A 16,979-nucleotide genomic window follows, 5' to 3' on the forward strand; every position below is an offset into this window, starting at 1 on the left:
CACAATACACTGCACTGCAAATCTTCTGTCGCTACGTAAAGCCTAGCTACAGGCATTAAGGCTCACACACAGCACTACAACCAGTCATTGAGTGAACTTAAGGGAACCCGCTATTCAGTAACGGGGCAGCCGTGGCCTACTGGTTAGCACTTCAGACCTGTAACCGGAGGTTGCCGGTTCGAACCCCGACCAGTAGGCACGGCTGAAGTGCCCTTGAGCAAGGCACCTAACCCCTCACTGCTCCCCGAGCGCCGCTATTGATGCAGGCAGCTCACTGCGCCGGGATTAGTGTGTGGTTCACCTCACTGTGTGTTCACTGTGTGCTGTGTGTGTTTCACTAATTCACGGATTGGGCTCTAAATGTAGAGACCAAATTTCCCTCACGGGATCAAAAGAGTATATATACTTAAAAAGTAGCCTCCCACACACTACCCAGGCTCGACTGTATCTGAAATTACGGGGAAGACAAGGGAAGACAGGGGTAAAAGAAAAGAAAAGCCCCTCTAACCTGTGGCTCACAGAACAGCCTTTCAACAATAAAAACAAAAACAATGCTTGAACGTTCTATTTGGTTCCCAATAGACTCCCGATTCCATGACGTAGCGTTGCCAAGGCAGCAATTTCACTGGATCTAAACAAATCAATCTACCATTAGAAATCACCATAGCGGTGGCTTTCTTAATCTATTTCAATAATTTTACAATGTTTTTAAGACGTTAGTATATTTTTTTACACTGTAGGAATCACATACTACAACATATATTCATACAACACGATCAAATTCGTGACTACAGAGTTTTATTTTAGCATGGGTTTCCTCCGTAAAAGAGACCTGCATGTAACTTCACAGCATGCGGTTAAAATCCTTAAATTCACGGACGTGTTTTGCCTTTATTTTTTTGGCAAAAAACGTCGCTCCTAACAGCCGCCAGTCTTTGAGAAGACGTGAAATATCCACTGGAATTTTCTTTCTTTCTATTACACCTGCCATGGAAACCGTGTTATGTGGCTAAGCTGCTGCCTAGCAGGTAAAACACCTTGGATATATTTATTTTTATTAGCTAGAAATGATGCCACAAGTCTACATTCAATGCTATTTATGCCACTTCGAAAGTTTGTTTAGATCCAGTGATTCTACCGTCATGGAAACGCTACGTCACACTTCGGGACTCTATCTACTTCCTCTGCATTATATTAAGATAACATATGGAATGTTAAAACGGAAGCCTTGTGGGGCCAACTATGATGCTGATAATGGAACTCTCTTGAAAGGGTCTATTAACGTTTTTCATGTGACGTATTCTAAGTTCTATAGCTTTGTTTACATCCACCTGGTAGGCTGGTACGTTGTCTGCAGCTGCCTCTCAGTAGGCTACATCTCTGTATTTCAGCAATGTCAACATTTCAGGCATCAATAAAGGTGATGATGAAACGTTATCCCATTCAATATTTGATAGCCTGTCACAGGAACGTTATTTCGCTAAAATCGCATTTGCATTGATCTGTATCGATAACGTTATGGGAGAACCTGCATATAGCCTAATGGTAGCCTAACTTTTTTCTCTGTTCAAAACTCGGTTTACACGAAGACAATAGACTTTCTTAGAAGCTGTGAAATTTAGCCAGAAAGGAACATGTCTTCCCTCTGAAAGTTGACACAAAATCAAACAATATTTGATCATTTAACTTCAACTGAACAGTGACAGGTTTTGGTAGGCAGTAGACTCAGCAGACGTTAAAACGGTAGGCCTAGCCTACAGACAGCGTCAGTCAGCATCATGTAACATTAATGGTGTTAAAGTCATGAATCCTGTAACATATTATAACATAACAGCGATGGCTTATTCGAAGACGATCTGCATGGATATATAACCACCCAGAAAAACTGTGTGATGTGAGTGATAAAGTTAATTAATTGTATTAAACTTTTTATTAGTTAAGCTTAGGGTTACCACATGTTCTGGTTTTCCCGGGATTGTTCTCTTTTTTTAATGTTTGTCCCGGAAAATTGATCATCTTTCCCGGGACACCAAATGTCCCGTTTTTTGGTGCAAAGGCACTTCTATTTTTTTAAGTATTCCCTAGTTTCACTTTCAATAAAACCTACGTTCCTGCAATCCTACTATTTTTCTTAAGTTATCTTGATTGTATCCTGCTGTCGGAGGCAGGCATGCGCTTATTTGATTGGTTGTAATGCAGACCTGCGAAACAAAAGTTTACCTTAACCATCAGCATCACCTAACAACTACCGGCTGCGCGCAGCAAGCAAGTCCAAGAGAGTGAGTGCGTGCGCGTAGGCAACAGATTGGAGAGGGTAGCCCATAGACTGTATATATATAACTATATATACAGTCTATGGCAGTGTTTCCCAAACTTTTTTTCTTTCACTTTTTAAAAATGACAGACCATCGCGACCCATTACCCTGCAATCACCAATATTGTTTTAGGCCACAGGTTCTCCAACTTTTCTATGCCTCCCCCAACCATACATTGCTATAGGATCGATCCCTGCTTTGAACACGGTTGTGTTGCATTTTGAGCACCATCAGCGTGAAAAGTTGGAAATGACTACTGAAAAGATACGTTTTAATGCGCATCCGAGAGTAGGGGAAATTCTCGCATGTTACACAGTCCTCATTCGTCAGCATAGTAAGCTGTTCCTGTATTTCTAAAAAAGAATGTTGTAGGCTACGTTGCGTTGCAGACAAATGCGTCAATAACACTGTGGACGTTAATTCCAATGTAAACAGCAAATAACTCAAGTCGTTATATTGTATTGTTGTATTATATTATATTGTATAGTCGTTATATCAGAACAAGAGGCGTTTGCGCAATATCGGAGGCAATACACCTCAGTCAAACTACCCAGGATAGAACGTGGGTATAAGAGAACATCACTTGTACCAACATTGACAACAGGAAGGTACGCAGTGCCATTAGAAACCTGAACTAAAGCAGGAGATGCCAGAAGACCACCCGGCAACCCAGACGACAGGGGCTCAAAGAGGGCTGACTGACCAGTGCTATTACTAGAACAAGTCGCAGCCACAAATTTTAGCATCCCTCCCCCAATCCGATGTGCCCGCCCTCCTGTGGGATAATTTTTACTTTTCTCATGGAATGTTTAGCCTCCCCGGACACGGACAGTCCTATCAGTCGACAAAGAAGAAGATACATTGGCCTGGTGACATTGCTGCAAAGCTTCGAAAAACTGGACTAGGGACCTGTGCAACAGAAAGAGATTCAAAAGGCAAGGTGGCCTGTGGACCAAACAGTTCATAGTAGCCCTTACTAATGATATTCATCCCCAACACGCCTGGGACCTGGGACATAGAGCATCCCGGAGGATTTCTCACTACCAACATCCCACAGCCTGGGATATCTTTGTTACAAAGCCTGACATCCAGCTCCAAGTAGCCTAGGTATGGGATTGCCAGACTGGCTAAGGCGGTCTTGCCCCCAGGGTTCAAAGTGCTGCCTAAAAAAGGTCTCAGTAATGGTTGACACCATAGAACCGGTGTCCAAAAGACAGTACATCCACACCCCCCATATTCACCTGTATGTTTGGACAAGAGGACATTAACTGTGGCACAGTCCCTACCCCGAGAGTATTAACAGCCACTCTACTACATTAAGCATATGTTTAACAGTCTGCACTACTCTTTCCGCCATTCCATTTGACTGTGCTTGATGGGGACTTGAGGTTTTGTGCATGAATTCCCACTCTTTCGCAAAAGCTTGAAATTCACGTGAGCTAAACTGTGGCCCATTGTATGAAATTACTGTTTCAGGAATTCCATGTCTGGCGAATTGTGACTTCAGATGGGTAATTAGTGGGTTTGATCCAGCAAGCCCACTATTGTTCTTCTTAAGTTTTCTTATTATTAGTGGGTTTGATCCAGCAAGCCCACTATTGTTCTTCTTAAGTTTTCTTATTATTAGTGGGTTTGATCCAGCAAGACCACTATTGTTCTTCTTAAGTTTTCTTATTAGTGGGTCACTGAAAGCCATGCTGTGGGCTTGCGGAGCAAGCCCACTATTGTTCTTCTTAAGTTTACTTTATTTATTATTAGTGGGTTTGATCCAGCAAGACCACTATTGTTCTTCTTAAGTTTACTTTATTTATTATTCCTTTTCACCCACTTTTTGGCCGAACTACTGCTCCCAGACCGTTTGAGCTATCGACGCGGTTCGAACTCCACAAATTCAGGCCCGAACCGGTGTAACTTGCTTGTTAATTTCGTGTCGCTGGCCCTTGTCGTTTTCGCGGTATTCCCGTTTTTCTGCGTTTTTCGGCCCCATTGAAATGAATGGCGGAATGTTCAAGGATTCTAATTCGATTGTGACATCACAGCTCTAATTGCTTAAGCTTGCACCTGGAAGAGTTCTAAGCCACCTGGCAGAGCTCTAATGGGCTGGGCTGGGCTGTCTGTGTATATGAAGGTGTGTGCATGTAACTTTTGACCCGTATGTCCGATTTTCATGAATGAGGTACCGTTGGAATCCTTGAATGAAGCCCAGTTCAATGCCTTGCCAGCACTAAGTGTAAAGGTAATGTAAAAAAAGATGAGACAGCGCGAAGCGCTGTCTCATCTTTTTTTAAAGCCAAACCATGTTGATACAGGTCATTAAAAAATATATATATATATTTTCCAAATCCATTCAGCCCAGTTCAATGCCTTGCCAGCACTAAGTATAAAGGTCATGTAAAAAAAGAGGAGACAGCGCGAAGCGCTGTCTCCTCTTTTTTTTAAAGCCAAACCATGTTCATATAGGTCATTAAAAAAATAAATAAATAAAGTATTTCACCAATCCATTCAGCCCAGTCCTATACCCAGCTAGCTCCATTTGAACTTAGTCATGTGTACAGTTGTACAGATTATTACATTAAGAAACACACTTTCATACAGATATCATGCATATCCACGCAGCATTACTAATCAAGTTACTCATCGTTGCCCAGCAAGAAGCCCACAATCAATTCAATTGTCTTGCCACGATCTGTGGAGCTTACAGACAGCGTTATATTACTAAAGGTTCTGTATGCTATTTAAAGCCCACCTAACACTGAGTCCCTTCTAGACGGTGTGTTGCAATGCATTCTGGGTGCTGTGCTGTGATTCGACGGCTCGTCACCTGACCCACCAAACAACAACTCTCTGGGATGTGGCAAATATCGCGTAAAAACCTTGTTGCCGGAACAACAGGGAAAAGGCAACAGGATAGCAGCACGAAAGATACACAGGATACACACGGAATTTTGATGGACGTCCTTATCAGTCTATGGTCTAACTTATAAACGTGTCGGGTCAACGTCAACGATAAGTAAGTTAGGCTAACGTAAACGTTAGCTATTTGCTGTTGTCATATGCTAGTGCTATATGCTTTAGGCTACGTGATGGCCATTTATCACACTAATTTTAGGTACTACTTTTACGAGGTCTGTAGTTCTGTCAAAATGTATCTTATCGTTGAACAGACTACAAGGTTATCTTCCTTAGACTTCGTAGATGTAGTTACTACAATTTGGAAGCGAATTTCGAAGTGTAAATATGGTTTTAGTGTGTAAACAGACCAACCGCGATTTTGCAATGAAGTGAATATGGAGCCTTTTATGTAGGACTACTAGGCTACTTTCACGAAGTCTGTAGTTCTGTCAAAATTGATCTTATCTATGAACAGACTACATGGTTATCTTCTTTAGACTTTGTAGATGTAGTTATTACAGTTTGGAAGCAAAATTCGAAGTGCAAATATGGTTTAAATGTGTAAACAAGACGCCTGATGTTTAATATATGTTAATGAATGGGCACAGTATTATTGTGTACAGTAATGGGCTATCAGTAGTATGTAAACAGTTCATGTGTTATGTGATTTACATAAACTAACAACAGAAATGTTAAAAGCTGGTATTGTGTTTCCTGAATTCTTACATTCAGGCATTCAAATGAAATGTAATTAAATAGCATATCAATCATGCAACAATGCAAAAACAATGAAACTAGTGTAGGCCTAATTATATTTTACATTAGTAAAGCAGTACTCTGATGTGCATGCTTTCACAAACTTTTGTAAACAATCTTAGCACTTTAAACATTGACTGTTTTGAAGTGCATGTAGGCAATATAGTATAAAAATAATAATTGTGATATCATTACAATTTGATAGGGGTTGGGAGGAGGGGGTGGGTTCATGTAGGTGGGCCCTATGACCCCAAAGTATGCCTTGACTGGGCCTCAGGTCAAAGAAGTTTGAGAAATGCTGATGTAGACAACAAAGCAGCAAGGAGGCGTCGTGTGATCATTTAAACAAGTTTTATGACGAGGTCGATGAGGGTGGGAAAAATCGTACATTTCTGTGCAAACTTTGCCCGCACTTCAGTCACATTGTCTTTTAAGAAAATGCAGTCCTTTTTTCGGTTCCAGCAGCCAACAACCTCAGAACTGACCCTTCAGGCCTCTCAGGAGGCGCTGGCCTTTAACCGCAGCCAGAAGAGAGTCAGCAGAAATTTGATTGCCTTTAAAAAATCTGACTTCTTAAAAAATCTTAAACTGGCTGCATTACGTGATTATTTCTGAGATTCTGATACGTTTTTAACCATGACCTATACACAGTTCTGGTTTGAAAATGTATCTCTTAAAATAATCACTTTATGCAGTCAGCTTAAGATGGCTTACTAGCAACTAACTAATTACCCTAGCAACAACCTAGAAACCACCCCTGTAATGTCAACCTAGCGACCACCATAGCAACCAGCATAGCAACCATGTTATTTATGCGTTTTAGCTTATTGGATGTTGCGTTAATGCAGACAACTTTTGATCCGTGTGCCCGATTTTCATAAATGAGGTACCGTTGGAATCCTTGGATGAGGCAGAGTTCCGTGCCACTGATCAAACCCACTCTTGCAGTTCCTCGGAACCGCAATTCTAGTTACTGTTGTACTTCTTGTATCTGAACTCAGCCACTCTACTTCAACGAACTTGGAGTGATAATCCACTAAGAGTAGATACTCCTTTTGATCAAAGGTAAACAAGTCAACACCTATTTTCTGCCAGGGTCTTTCAGGAACACAGTGTGGATGTAATGGCTCTTTGGTTTGGCGTTTTTGGTGTGTGCTGCACACATCACAATTTGTTCACCATCACTGTTTTGCTTTGTGACATTCCCGGCCAAAAAAGCACTTCTCTCGCTCTCCGTCTGCAGCTTTCTATGCCGTGGTGACTTTCATGAATTCGCTTTAGCATTTCTGCTCTCATTGTTGCTGGAACTATGAGCCGTTCTCCTTTGAACAAAACTCCATCCACAACTGAGATTTCCTCTCTAAAGTTCCAATATCCTTGTATTTCTTTTGCTGCTTGGCTCTTCATTTCAGGCCATCCATTTAGTACTTTTTAGTAAGTTTTGTCAGACTCACATCCTTTTTTGTTTCCTTTTTGAATTCATCTAGTTTCTCTTTTGACACAGGTAAGTTTGACATTACCAAATGCACCGAGCTTCAATTTCTTTATCAGGTAAGCCGGTCTCAGGTAAGTACGCTCTGGATAATGCATCAGCTATTCATCTCCTTTCCTGGCTTGTACTGTACGTTCACTTGATATTTTTGTAATCTCATTAACAGTCTCTGTATTCTAGCTGGAGCACTACTCAATGGCTTTTTCATTATTGCCTCGAGTGGCTTGTGGTCGGATTATACATCGACCTCTCTTCCATCGCCAACATCTCCTTCTCTATTTGCGCGTAACGTTGTTCTGTTTGTCAACGCACGCGAGGCATAAGCCACTGGCTTGTCTTCTTGATGTAGAACAGCACCCACTCCACTTTTAGATGCATCCACAAAAAGTGTTACTGGTAGCCTGACATCATAGTATCTGAGCAAGGGGGTCTCAGTGAGCATTGTTTTCAATTTGTTGAATGCACGCTGATGTTCCTCCACCCACTGCCAGGCAACATCATCTCTGGTAAGCACACGCAATGGTTCAGTATGTTGTGACATGTTTGGAATAAACTTTGCAAGTAATCATGCCTAGAAATCAATCCACATCCTTTTTGCATTCTGGAGTGGGCATTTTTCTGACAGCCTCTATTTTGGTCTGATCTGGTTTCAAACCATCCTTTGAGAAGATGTGACTGAGATATTTGATTTCCTCTAAGCCCATCTTGCATTTATCCTTATTCAGCTTGAAGTTCTTGACCCTTGCTCTCTCTAACACTTGCCACAGTCTGTAATCATGTTGCACTTTTGTTTCTCCCCAAATCAAAAGATCATCAATGTATGTCTCAACACCTTCAATTCCTTCAAAAAGTTGCCTCACCGTCCTATGAAAGACTTAGGGAGTGGAGTTGACCCCAAATGGGAGTCGGAGGAATCTGAAGCAGCCAAAAGGAGTGTTGAATGTACAAAGGCGAGAGCTGGCCTCATCTAATTTGAGTTGCCAAAAACCTGAACTTGCATCCAACACTGTGAAGTATTTGGGTTTTGAGAGTCTGCTACAGAGCTCTCAAGTCTCACGCATTGAGCGTGAGACACATGCATTTCAATGACTTCACACGCTCACACGCCACACATGGCATTTCTCACTCCGAGAAATTATTAACTTGCCCGCACAGATATTTCTAAGCGCTATATTTTACAAACGTAAATACACAACGTTGCTGTCTGTGCGCTCATTCAGCTCAGAGAGCTGCTGTTCAGTTACTAACCTATCGGCCAATCAGAAAATAGGATTTCTCAACCAATCAGGAAATAGTTTTGTTTTGATGTGGTCCGCAACGTGGAGACTGCTGTACTACGAAGGGAGCTTAACCTACCCAGATGTAACCCAGGGTTACTTTGTTAAACCGGGGTTGACAAAACCTGGTTATCTTAAGTGGTGTTAATCGGTACTACGACGCTGATTATGAAGTTGATTTGTTGAGCCTGGGTTAACCTAATTGGAGTTTGTGCGCGTTCACATAAAAGGGGCGGGTTGCAGCGCAAGTCACCACTTTCAATGATGACGCGATCACCTTATTTTACGGATGAGGAATGCACAATTATTATGCCAAGTTATGAGGAATTAAAACCCACTCTACGACAAAAATCAAATACGTCGGCAGTGAACAAAGCAAGGCAAGGCTGTTGTCAACGTATTGCAGATCGGGTAGCCTAAATGCCTAAAAGTCAAGTTTTATTTCCACATGTTCTTCAAATATGTGTTACGGAGGATTAATAGATTGCGGAATGTCTGAAATGAGTTAAAATTTTTAATTGCCTATTTTGAGTTCATAGAAATGCCTACAGATGCAACACAATTTAGAAGTGGGCATATAGATTACAGTAATAGGATAATTGAATGTTTAAGTAGCCCCCATTGACTGATTTAGTGTATGCCTAATCCTGTGACCATTTCAGATGCAACACCATTGCCAAACGCACATGGCAGCAGGTGAAAATGAAACACAAACACATTATTCAGAATAGTAGGTTTATATAGTTATAGCTTGCATTAATATTTCTTAATTATGAAAACATGTAGGCCTAGTATGCTTATAGCCTTCACTTGGCCTGTTTTACAGCTAACAAGAAAAATGTGTCTTTGAACACTACTGTAAGGAGTGTTTTACAGTAGCAGGAGTTGGCCATCGCAAATAATAGTGGAAGGCCGATTGTGGAAGGGGTTGAGGGAGGCATTCGGTCGGATTTTGGTGCTGTGGAAATATGTAGCCTTTATGTGCAGGGTACAGTAATATGACATTCAATTCAACAAGTTTGTTAAAATTGTGATTTTAATTTATTAGGCCTACTGTAAGCTAGGCTATGTCCGATTTATTTTAGGCTATTCTTGCTCAGATGTTCAGCATACTGTAGGCTAGGCCTATGTCCGATTTATTTTCGGGCATACAGTATTCTTGCTCAGATGTTCAGCATCACCGATTAGATGGAATACATGAATGTCCACGTAAGGGTATTGCTATGACGGGTGACATTAGAGACTTCTGCCTAGATCATCTGACAAAGATAACGAATTCCTTCGGCTGACAATCTATATCTTCATAGAGAATATCGTCCGGGTATATATATATAGGCCTATACATATATATATATAGGCTATAGTCTATATATGGCGGTCTCTAAAACCCCTCGCCCTGCAAAGAGAGCCCCTCACGATTTACGCTCCAATGTCGTATGGATCATCCAGGTACGCCGACTGTCTCAAATTGTTAGTGGAGGGGTGGTACTTATAAAGGTTGTGGTTAACGGAAACCTCGGGTTAACCAAGAACATAACCTGGTTTGAGATGCAGGGTAAATTGCCATGGCAGCATACCTAGGTTAAAACATATCCACCTTTCGTAGTACGGGTTAATCGGGAAGTTATGCCACACGTGATCAAGTTACTCTCGAAGTTACCCAGATAAGCCAGTAAACCCGCTTCGTAGTACAGGCCTCTGGTCCGCGGAGTCGTGGAGTGAAATTAGGCCCGGTGCTTCGTCTGATAATTTGCTGCGCAGTTGATCAAGATACCGCAGACCGACAAAAAAAGAAAACAAACGTTTATGCTATCGATGTCATTAAACATGGAGCCATACAATAAAGTGGTGGTATGAGCGTTCATTCAATGCAGGCGTCTGCGCGAGAGAAACTGAAACTAATCGATAACGTTGGTATCAAAGATCCACTTCAACCTGCTGAATGCTATTTAATTGTTTAACGACACTTATCAGAACAACGTTGATTTTTGGAACTTCCATAGAAACAGAGCAGAGACTGTATAATACACTGTATAGCACTGAGTATTGAGTCAAATTTAAATATAACGTGGTCAAAAGCTATTGTAGCCTTCTTTCTATCTGTTAAAGATCAACAGATCAGTAATTTACGCCTATCTGCTCGCCAAAAAAGCTGGTATTGTGTTTCAAATTAAACTTCATTAAAAACATGTATTTTTTTTTTCTCCATTTCCTACCAATATATGATGCTTGCATGCGGGAAACATCCCAAAACAATAGCACCCATATAATTGTTGCTGTTTTGAGAAGTATTTCTTTTCTTATGCAAGCATCATGCAACCATGCAAAAGCAATGAAACTAATTATATCTTACATTAGTAAAGCAGTCCTCTGATGTGCATGTCAAAAAAAACATTTAAGTGAAAGTGCATGTATAACAATATAGGCATAATAATGATTGTGATAATGATAATGACAATTTGATTTGGAGGGAGTGGGGTTGGGTACGTGTAGATGAGCCCTATGAAGTCTGCCATGACTGGGCCTCAGGTCAAAGAAGTTTGAGAAAGGCTGGTCTACATATCAGATTCATCAGATTGAGGTTTGCAGTGATGCGCCTGAAGGCACGGGTTGAGGACCCAGTCAGTTACATCACAATATGCACATTTGTTTAAATTCATATCTACGTAATCACCATGACCAAAATTGTACTTTTTTTTTTTACTTTGAATCTTGAAAAAAAAAATATTGACCTACCTACCGACCCATGACTGTGAAAATGGCTGACATTGAACCAGTGCTTTAAATGGGAGCCCCCAGTATTAGTCATCAAGGCATCAAAATCTGCCACAACATCACTCATAAACACACACACACGGACAGAACCACCACTGTTCAAGAGACCATTTTGGGGCTAAATGTGTTTTTTCTCATTTGGTTGTTTTCTGTTTGTTTAGAGCAGAATGAGCCACTGCTGTTCAAAGGGCCCATTTGGGTGCAATTATTATTATAATTTATGTTATTATTATTTATTATTATTTATTATAGGGTTCTAGAATAAATAAAACAGTGTGTTTGAAATAATGGAATTTGTGCTCTCATGAAGCTTGGTCGATGGGACATGGGGAGGGTGGGTCTGTTGATCGGGGGAGGGGGCGTGGCGCCACGAGTAGTTCAAGCAGACGTAGGACTTTCATGTACTTCGATCAGGGGGGAAGGGGGCGTGGCACTGTGCCAATGCCACGCCCCCTCCCCCCTGAGAAACAAAGTCTCACTCCTTGCAAACTTCAAAACTTGAGAGCCCTGGTCTGCTAGTTATTTCCTGTACAGTTGGTAGCTGGTAGTGTTCTCTCATTACCGCTGTGTTGAGATCTCGTGGGTCTAAACATATTCTTAATTTCCCATTAGACTTTTCCACAATCACAATGGGGTTGACCCACTGAGTGGTCTCCTCAATTCTTGCTATTACTTAATTTTTTCCATTCTTTTCAGTTCTGTTTTCAGGTTTTCTCTCAGGGTCACTGGAATTTTCCTAGGGGGATGAACTTTCGGAACCACATTTTCATCTATTCGGATTGTGTGCTCACACTCCAGGCAACCTATGCCCTCAAACACATCAGCATACTCCATGAAGATATCCATCTTATCACTTTTGCTAAATTCCATCACTGTCTGTATGAGCCCTATTTGTTCATATGCATTCATTCCTAATATTGGTTTAGCATCTGATTTCACAACAATGAATTCCAGTACATGTGTTTTCTTTTTGTATTTCACTGTCCAGTTACACTTTCCTTTCACAGGTATTTTGTCTCCCGTGTAAGTTGACAGTTTCACATTTGTGGGTCTTTGCAGCAGGCTGTAAGGGATTACATTGGCTTGAGCACCTGTATCTAGTTTGAATTTCACATGTTTGTGCTCCAATTTCAAGTCAACTGTCCATTCATCTGCTCCTGTCTGCGTTTGCACTACACCAACGAACAGACTAGGTCTCTGATCTGTTACGTCATCATCATCAACTGCATGCACTTTCTTTGATCTACACATCTTAGCAAAGTGATTCGATTTGCCACAATTCTTGCACTGTTTGCCATATGCTGGGCAATTGTGTGATGCATGCTCTGTTCCACATCGTTTGCAATTAAAAGTGCTTGCTTTGTCTTTTTCATTCGGTTTGAATTTACTTTTTTTTGCTCGTTTTTGCGTGTCTGCTTATGCTTCACTGCATCTACATGCTTGCTTTCACGTGCAGAGGCTTGTGCGTTGTGATCCTCGTCATGCATTTGCTTCATTTGAGCTTTTGTCATTTCTGACGCGATACACAGCTGCGTAGCTTTGTCGAGATTAATGTCAACTTCTCTTAAAAGTCTCTCTCTCATAGCATCTGATGTGATTCCACAGACAACTCGATCTCTTATAAGAGATTCTTGCAACAGTCCAAACTCACATGACTTCGCCTTTAACTTTAGTTCTGTAATGTATTGGCTAATGGACATATCCCTTTGCACACATGTGAAAAACTTATACCTCTCATAAGTTATGTTCTTTTTTTTTTTACAATACTCAAATTTCTCCATTATTTTCGACAGCTTATGTTTTTCACCGTCTCCTCCGAACGTGAAGGTATTATACACTTCCACCACTTCTTCACCGGCAATATGAAGAAATAGTGAGGATTGTACCTTGGCTGGCGGTTTGTACCTTGGGAGTCAAAGACAATACACTTGGTTGAGTATTATATTTTTTAAAGTCACTTAATTGTTCTAAAAAGCCTTTAAAACGTGTCACTGACGTCATTCATTAGCATGATCATAGCATAGCATAGCATCAATGCTAGCGTGTTATGGGCCACAACGACCCAACCTGTAAGAAAACGAAAGGACATGACTCCCGGATTATTTCACTTTTGATTGATAATCCATATCCATTTTGCAAAAAAATTAAATAAAATCTGAGGGTTTCAGTTGTTAAATAGGTGAAAACAATAAATTTAGCCATGTAGCTCCATAGGACCCCATGTATTTTAGACTCGCCCGCGATCGCCATCTAGGTGAACTCTGGTGAACTGCAGCCAAATTCGGTTTGTATGGAATTAATAGAGAGTGGGGAGGCTCTCCGTAGACGGGCTTTGCTGCCACTCACACAGCCGAGTTTGAGGTGTAAAACCATGGAGGTATTATATATAACTGGAGAGAGTGAATAAGTCCCGCCCTCCATACAAATGAATGGTGGAGGCTAGGCTAGTAAATCCGGCCAATTCATAGTCAACGCCATCTTGAACACTGGGGTTCTGATCCAGCGCCAGTCGACTCTGACCATGCGCCAGTTACAAAGCTGGAAATGACGCATGGACCAACGTCGATTTTTATTGGATATTCTGTAAAAAGAGTGTCATCCTCCAGTAAGAGGGTGGCGATAATGCACATAAAGTCCTTGCCTCATAACAAGAAGAAGAAAAAGTTGCTCGGGAACGCGCATGGAGTCTGAGTGGAGTCGCCCTGAAGCGCAACTTAATTTCATTGGATAACACAGCGGCTCTAACTAGGAGCGGTCTGCTTGCTGTCCTGCTGCAAATATGCATTCGAACTTGACGTGAAATATCCGTAGTCGAACTATAAATAAACTATTCGGTTTTTAGTGCCAAGTGTAGCGCATTTTTACAGTCTATGATTAGTTTGTTTTTTATTTTATTGTTTGCCATCTCATAGCGGGTGCTCTAAACGTATTCTAGCGTTGGCCCATAACCAAATCAAGCCAATAATAGCCAGTAGCCACAATAATGACTGGAGCCAGAGCCCTCAATAGCCACCCTGTTTTGAAAATAATATTGAAGATAACGCACAAAACGGTCAGCCTGAGCGGACAATTACGTCCCCAACTCATCTAAAATGTGGAGTCTTTACTTTGAGTTGTACACCGCAGATGGTAAAGTAACGGTTAAAGAGAATGCTGTCTGCGGACTCAGCAAAAAACAGTTTACTTACACATCCACGACGTCCAATCTTCGCGCTCACCTGTGGAGTTACCATCCAAATGAAGCAGCGGTGTCAGAGGCACAGTAGACGGCCAGAGCATCGCCAGGCGTCCAACATCGTATGATTGCATTTCCGTAAATCCTAAATTATGTCCAGGGTCTGCTATTTACTTAGGCTGCAAAGCACAGGTATTTATTTGAGGTATGCTTATTCGAGGCAGACCTTTATTTATTTACATTGTACGTTATTGTGAGACATGCGTTTTGTTTGGAGCGGCATACCAGGCTATCAAACGCAGACGATTTTCGGCTTTGGTATGGGATTTAATTTACTTTTTGACTTTTATTATATAGTTAAATGTTGAGGCTGATGGGCATTTAAATATAGAGGGTATTTGATGATCACTGTAAAGTTTCGTGTAGTTGAAAAAGTGTTGGAATTTCCAGCTGTTTATTGCGAGACAAGGCCATTTTCATTCATTGAACGTGCGCTGTGCTCTAATGGAATCCTTATTGCATAGAGAAGTAGCCTAAATTGAGTTTTTTTTTTAATTATGCATGGTTTACTTTTTATTAAATTCGTAGGCTGGAATGCCTCGCGGCAATAATTGTGTTTAAATGTAGTAGCTAGTGCTTCAGCCTCTGGCAAGCTCCAAAGGGGGCAGCTATAGGTTGAGAGGTCTTTATGCCGCTGTTGTGTAATTTATTGTCTTTAATCATGTTTAGGCTACGTTTGTTCGGGACAAACAACAACGAAACAAGATCAATACAATTTTCTTTATTTGTTTATTTGTCATATGATGGATAAACAACCATAATATGCACGTCTTCTCATAGGATCCTCAAGAAATACGCACAGAATAACGTTTGGCTGTAGCCGCCGGATAGGTACCCGCCCACCAACATGTACGCGCATGAGAGCTCGTGCCCAACACGGATTTTCGTGCTTGGAGCTGGTTCCAAATGCTCCATGCAGCGCCATATTTGAAAATGGCGTATGCTAACATGCCGAAGCTAATCTGCACGCTCTTGACCCCCTGTGTAAAACGCTACTGACCTAAGGACCCCAGGTGCCTATAGATATGCCCGCTCCCATAATGTCAGGTGACTTAATTAATCAATGCCCACCCTCACTTTACTTAGTGACGTAACGGGAGTGTAAGAAAGTGAGCAGCAGCAGAATTACCCAGGCTACAATCACTTAAGTCAGTGTTAGCCACATGTCTAAATACTAGAACTTCAAAAAATATTATTGAGTAGACTATACAGAATGTTTGGCTAGACCTGAGGGATACACACAAACCTGTGTCCTTGGTCGGTGCCACGACTGAAGCTCACTGGTGCACGACAGAAGTGTTGGTACGCATTTCTACCCTGTGAAGCTGTAGTGATGCGTCTGAAATAGGAATGCCACCACATGATTGCATAACGCCTCTCCAGCAGCACATGAGCAGGAGCATCCATTTAACTGCACTGGTGTAACTGCACGCAGCACAATCTAGACATGGAGAACATACTTCAGGTAAAGCTTGAATGTTCAAGCTACAGAGTAAAACACATGTACATTTAACCTACTTGCTTTACGCAAGGTAAATCATCTGACAACACAGTTACCATCTACCACATAAACATCAGTGGATTAAGGAACATAATATGAAAATATAGAATCTGCAACAGCAGATTAAGAAAACAAAATCTGCAACCGCAGACATGAAAAAGAACATTACAATCTGCATCAGCAGACATGAAACAAAACATTACAGTCTGCAACAGCAGACATGAAACAAAACATAACAATCTGCAACAGCAGATCTGAACAGAGACAGAGAGAGAGAGAGCATTTTGGAACTGTAACAAGAAACAATAATAGGCTACAGTGGGTCCTGTTTAGAAGTGGCCACTTCATTCACACTTTTTTGCAGCTGCGTGAAATGTATTACAATCTATAACGTACAACATATTACAGCTTATAATGTATTACAACTTATACTTGTGATTTACACGTGAGGTCCCGTGAGAATCACGTGAAACCGGACAATTCCAAGTGGTACCCAGGGGCGCAGGAGATATTTTGAAAGTGAGGGGGGACAAATTGTGAACACAAACCCATAGTGAGATCAGATTTCCAGATATCGGATCGCCACCTCTGGCCCACTTTCGACCATCATATTTTAAACTTGCCAGAATATTAAGATAATACCATTGATTGTTTTCAAAATATTTTTTGATAAAAATTGTGAAAACTGTGAGATGAGCACAACGCCAGATCTGCTCTCAGACCAGCTTGCTATGTG

The sequence above is a fragment of the Alosa pseudoharengus genome, unplaced genomic scaffold (assembly GCF_046254945.1).
Source record: "Alosa pseudoharengus isolate Yale_2024_CS ecotype anadromous, Long Island Sound unplaced genomic scaffold, YU_APseudo_1.1 YU_APseudo_1.1_scf_8, whole genome shotgun sequence".
Lineage (NCBI taxonomy): Eukaryota > Metazoa > Chordata > Actinopteri > Clupeiformes > Clupeidae > Alosa > Alosa pseudoharengus.